The sequence below is a fragment of the Globicephala melas genome, chromosome 1, assembly GCF_963455315.2.
Source record: "Globicephala melas chromosome 1, mGloMel1.2, whole genome shotgun sequence".
Lineage (NCBI taxonomy): Eukaryota > Metazoa > Chordata > Mammalia > Artiodactyla > Delphinidae > Globicephala > Globicephala melas.
In genome coordinates, this window is record NC_083314.1 from 162,008,636 (window position 1) to 162,015,164 (window position 6,529).

Consider the following 6,529-nt stretch of genomic DNA (forward strand, 5'->3'; position numbering starts at 1 on the left):
GAGACCAGAACTGTGCTTGGAGTTCAGGGGATGTACGACAAATCCCAGCCAATCATTTACTCTGCTCCTGTTTCCCATGTGAAAAAGAGACTGGTGATGCCACCTTCTCGGACTCATTGGCAATAAATGAAATTTACAAGAAGAAGCTTTTTGCTTGGTGCCTGGCACACAACAGACACTGGATAAATGCTAGTTGGAACCGAGGATACACAGAAAAAATATCTGCTTCTTGCCAGGCTAGATGATTATTGAGCAGACAGTTGTCCGCAGCCTAGAAAGCCAGTGCTTCTAATCCCTAAGCCAGATTCTTGGCTGCCTTTTCAGCTGCCTCTTTAATATTCTTGGTTGCTTTGTAAATCCATTTCTTCCCCTGCAAAAATGAGCTTAAATCATTTGTCCAAACTGAAGCTCTCATGCTGTTTGGAAGGGCTGCCTTTGCTAGTGAGGTTTCTGAAAAATGACAGCTGTCCTGAAAACAGAGGAAGCTGGGCTGGAAGCGCTGTCCTTCTCCAGGCAGGTGCTCTTGCCCTGGAGAGAGGCAGGGCTGTCCCTGGCATATGAAATCCTGCCCCCTCTTCCAACTCCTCCCTCTTCTGTTCCACCGCTTCCCCCACCTCTACAGAGTCATTTTCAGGTGTCAGCATGACTTATTTGTCCTGACCTTTTCATCCCCTGAGGTATTTAAATGCTCCATGAAAATTTTCTTCCCTTCCGTGATCATCGTGCAACAAATGGGGAAATCTTTGTCAGAGCAACCTGGGAGCATGCATAGTATGGTTGAAAAGGATAAATTGAAAGAAGACCGGGTGAGCTGTTATTCACTCACTTCTTTGGGCTTGGTTTCCTCATCTGGAAACCGAGATAGGCTGAGGTAAGAGTCGCCACCATGCAGGGAGGGCTGACACGCCAGCTACTGCGCAGTGGCCTCACACCTACAACCCCACAAAGCACCCTAGGCAGTTGGAGGTGTCTTCTCCTATCACACTCGAGGAAGCCTAGCCTCGGAATGGTGGTCACATTCCTGAGGGCACCATAAGAAGCCGAGTCAGAACTCAGTCTCTGACACCGGAGTCTCCCCTTGACCTTGTTGCTGAAGTGATCGAGTGACTTGGCACTGCTGCAGCGGAAAGGGCTCCTCCAGATGGGTTTTTTTTCGCGGACGCCCACACCCCCAGAGCTGATTTGGGGGAAATCATCGCCAGTCTGAGGACCCAAGGTGTGTGCTTGGGATTTTGTGTGCATGAAATGTCACAGACAGGACAGAGCAGGGTGAAGAGCAGCCTTGGTCCTCAGGAAGCCTCGCCAGCCTTTTCTCAGAAAGACAGCTGAATGAGTCAGAAGACAGATTTCAGCAGCAACTCCTCCACCACCAGCCCTCTGGCAAGTTACGGCACCTCATCAGTTGAATGGGAATGATCCCCACCCCTCAGATGTGCTGACAACACTGGTGACCAAGACATTCACGCGGGCCAGGATGCCCGGCACACAGCAGGTGCTCAGTGTATGCTGATGGGGTTCAGAGAGAAGATGTGTGTGTTGGCAAGAGCTGTTGTCTTCCTGACTCAGGAACCAGGCTAGGTTAAGGATTCTTTTTTTTTTTTTTTTTTTAATTTAGGTATACTTGATTTACATGTTGTGCCAGTCTCTGCTATACAGCAAAGTGACTCAGTTATACACATAGAGACATTCTTGTTTTATATCCTTTTCCATTATGGTTTATCCCAGGAGACTGGATATAGTTCCCTGTGCTCTACAGTAGGACCTTGTTGTTTATCCATTCTAAATGTAATAGCTTGCATCTACCAACCCCAAACTTGCAGTCCATCCCTCTCCCTCTCCCCCCTCCCCCTCCCCCTTGGCAACCACAAGTCTGTTCTCTATGTCTGCAAGTCTGTTTCTGTTTTGTAGATAGGTTTATTTGTGCCATTTTTTATTTTATTTTTATTTTTTATTTTTGCAGTACACGGGCCTCTCACTGTTGTGGCCTCTCCCATTGCGAGCACAGGCTCTGGACACGCAGGCTCAGCGGCCATGGCTCACGGGCCCAGCCACTCTATGGCATGTGGGATCCTCCCGGACTGGGGCACGACCCCATGTCCCCTGCATCGGCAGGCGGACTCCCAATCACTGCACCACCAGGGAAGCCCTCTTTATTTTTTTTAATTAATTTATTTACTTATTTATTTTTGGCTGTGTTGGGTCTTTGTTGCCGCATGCAGGCTTTCTTTAGTTGCAGCAAGCGGGGGCTACTCTTCCTTGTGGTGCGCAGGCTTCTCATTGCGGTGGCTTCTCTTGTTGCAGGGCCCGGGCTCTAGGCACCTGGGCTTCAGTAGTTGCGGCATGTGGGGTCAGTAGTTGTGGCTCACAGGCTCTAGAGCACAGGCTCAGTAGTTGTGGCCCATGGGCTTAGTTGCTCCACGGCATGTGGGATCTTCCTGGACCAGGGCTGGAACCCGTGTCCCCTGCATTGGCAGGCAGATTCTTAACCACTGCACCACCAGGGAAGTCCCCTGTGCCATATTTTAGGTTCCATGTATAAGCGATATGATATGGTATTTGTCTTTCTCTTTCTGACTTACTTCACTTAGTATGATAATCTCTGGTTGCATCCATGTTGCTGCAAATGGCATTATTTCATTCTTTTTTTATGGCTGAGTAGTATTCCATTGTACATATGTATACCACATCTTTATCCATTCATCTGTCGTTTGACATTTAGGTTGTAAGGATTCTTTTTTTTTTGCGGTACACGGGCCTCTCACTGTTGTGGCCTCTCCCATTGCAGAGCACAGGCTCCGGACGCACAGGCTCAGCGGCAAATGGCTCACGGGTCTAGCCGCTCCTCGGCATGTGGGATCTTCCCGGACCGGGGCACGAATCCGTGTCCCCTGCATCGGCAGGTGGACTCTCAACCACTGCGCCACCAGGGAAGCCCTGTAAGGATTCTTAACCTGAAAATCTCCTAGAAGTCTGTGGACCTCTGAAATTGTATGCAGAATTCTTGTTTTTGTATTTTCATAATTAGGTTCCACATACATTATCTTATTTATTCTTCTCAATAACCATGTGGAAGTAAGTACTATTATTATCTCCATCTTATGTCTATGCACTTTGAGGCTCATACACCTGTGAATGGCTGAGCCTGGTCCGTGGCTCCACACCTCAGCCTCCTGCCACCGCACCAATTGTTTTGACACTTTGCTGGGAGAAGGGAAAGATTCTCAAGGCACTCGTGCGATATGGAGCAGCCTGAATGAACAGAGCAGAATTCGAGTAGGTTTGCTCTGTCACAGTGAAGGGCCTGGGTCAGGAGTGCTGCCTCAGGGTAAGACCGTTTTCTGTGTCGTTTTTCTTTCTTGCTTCCTTGCTATGGGTGTGAAAGCACCAACGGACTGGATTTGCAAAGCTCGTAGAACCACCCCTGGTCCAGAAGGACGAGTTACTGTGGGAGAGAGGAGTCAGTTCCCCCCCACCCCGGTTCTGGAAAGGGTGGCAACAGGAGGCTCTGCCTCACGGTCGTCCCTCTCAGGCTGCAGCTTCATACGTCTAATGGCTTTGCGTTATTCATAACCCCAGAGGGAGTGCTGCGCTCCTGACATCTTGGGAATGTGGCAGCTCTGTGTTTAGAGTCATCCAGGGCAATGTGATGGTGAGCTGCTCTCACAGAATGGCCTCTTTCAGGTGCCCAGTCTGGATGAGCTGCCCCCAGCAGAGAGCAGAAGGGAGGAGAAAGACAAGGTGTCAGAGGGCAAGGGCTAGACAAGACTTAAGCTCCGATACTGTGCCGGTAACTCAGGCTGAATAGATCTGCACTTTGGGGGTAAAATCTCTGTAGAGCAAATTATTACATTGTACGGTGTCCCTTAAAGACTTTTGAGACAAGTCGCTCTTGAGTTTAGAGCTAGGAGATAATTTTGCTTCCTATTTAGCAGGTCTGCATTCTTCTACTAGGTAAGAAATGCTTCATTTTCTACTGTTTCCTTTCTGCCCTGGCTGTGAGGAAGCTCGCCTTATGTTCACTTGCTATGCTTTCCTCTGCCATGGTTTCTTAACAAAATTCTTACTCCACCTCATCCGAACTCCGCTGTTGTAATTTTAGTGTTTTTGTGCGCGGATGTGTGTTGTAAACTGCCTTGAGTCTATTTTGGAAAAGAAGTGGGGAGTGGAGAAAGGGCTAATTATGTGGCGTAGGAGGTCAGACTGCAGAGAAGAGGGTAGCTTTGTGGAGGAGGTGGATCAGGGTGGCTTGGTGGAGGGAGGATGGGCGTTCCAGGCAGAGGGCACGGCCCGAGGGAAGGTACAGAGACCACTGGTGCTCACTGGCAGCTTTTACCTAGTGAGTCCCTAGAATTCTTGGGAAATCTACAACTGGTTGGAAATAGTGTTTTTCAAACCAAGCATAGGGACCACAGAAGGGAAGTTTTTCAGCTCAAGAGTAGTGTCGAGGGACTTCCCTGGTGGTCCAGTGGCTAAGACTCCATTCTCCCAATGCAGGGGGCCTGGGTTCGATCCCTGGTCAGGGAACTAGATCCCACATGCCACAACTAAGAGTTGGCATGCCGCAACTAAAGATCCTGCACGCGGCAATGAAGATCCCGCATGCCGCAACTAAGACCCAGCGCAGCCAAATAAATAAATATTAAGAAGAAGAAGAAGAAGAATGTCGAGAACACAGAGAGCAGGAAACAAGGACATGTACACATAGGGTTGAGAGCCCACCGTAAGCTTAGCCCACATGCCGTCCTTCTTCCCTCTTCTCCCAAACTCTCCGCATTGGTGCTTTGACCATGAATTGGGTGATCCTTTTGCTGTGGGACTGAAGTGGAGGAAGTCCCTCAGTTTTACTGTCAGCTCAGTGTTCAGTCATGTGCCTAGTGGTGTGGACATGGGTTTGGGGATGACAAAGATGACCTGTAGTTAGATCTTGGCACTGACTGTAGCTCACTTGTGTACCTTGGGGAGACGCTTAATTGTGAAGCCTCAACGAACCCATCTATAAAATGAGGATCATAGCATCCATCTGTGGGTGGGCAGAGTCAATGTGAATTGAAAAATAGCGGCTGCCCAATAAATGACCCTTTTTTTCCTGCTTTCCCATGGCCGCTTGCTGAGGATAAAAGGACCTTACCGTAGCTACCAGGTGTTTCAGAATGTCTACTTCACCCGTTCCTATTCCCCACTGCTGCCTCCATCCCCCTTGGCTACTGCACCAAACCAGGACAGGCTGCTTTTCACTGCAGTGTTTGCTGAAACCACCTCTTGGGCTGGCCATACCTGTTCTTATTCTACAGACCACTCGATGGCTGCCTGCAGGAACTGCCCTTGAAGGCAAAATGAGAGGGAGTGCAAAAGAGCATGATGGGAGAGATCTGTGTGCTTCCAAGGCAGGGGCACCAGGGAGGTGCCGGACTGGGCTGAAAATTGCCCTAAAGGAATGAGAGCAGTACCTCAGCATCGTGGTTGGCACGATTAAACAGGTTCACGTATATCAGGGGCTTTAGAACATTGAGGGCCTGTGTGCTCAGTATCTGTTCCCTAGCTGGCTCTGGCTCAGCAGTTCCACTTTGTTAAACATCCTAAGGAAATGACTAAACATGTGCAGCGTTTGTATGACAGGGTAAGAATTGGAAACAACCTAAATTTCCAGCAACAGGGGGGATAGGCTATGATTCATTCATGGGATGAAATAGTATGCGATCGTGAAATCATTCCAAGACAGAAAAATTTCATGATAAACTATTGAGTGAATAAACAAAGGTTATTAAACAATAGAGAATGGGTCCATTTTTTTTAAGTAAACATTTTATTTAGGAATAATTTTAAATTTACAGAAAGGTTCCAACAATAGTACAGAACGTTTGTGCACACACTTCACCTAGCTTCCCGTAATGTTAACATCTTTTTTTTTTTTTTAATGTTACCATCTTACATAACTATGGCACATTTGTCAAAGCTAAGAGATTAACATTGGTACATTATTAGACTCTGACTTTATTTGGTTTTCACCAGTTCTTCCACTAGTGTTCTTTTTTTTTCTGTTTCAGGATCCAACCCAATATACCACATTGCATTTAGGTGTTTTTTGTTCTTAAGTTTATACACATAGAAAAAGCATCTGGAAGGTTATAGATGAAAATATTTTAACTGTGATCATAGCTGAGTGTTGGAACTAAGGAGTTTTTCTAAATTTTTTCTTGGGTCTTCTCATATTTCTGTGCTTAATGTATCGCATACTTAACAAAAACTAAAAATGCCTTCAGGCTGAGCTGGTGCCCTCTCCGATTACTCCTAGTATGGCTGTGCTGTGTTGTGATTATTTGTTCATTCGTCCTTCTCTTCAGACTGACCTCAAAAGGAGGGGTCGTGTCTGCTTCATCCCCCTTTCCCCATCTTGAAGCACGGGTGGAGGCACTGAATTACTGAATTCTGGTTGAATGAATGAGTAAAGTCAGAGAAGTTTATTGCTACCAGCTCTCACAACTAGTCTTAGCACTCTCAACTCAAGGAAATCCCAGGCTTATGTTTCTCC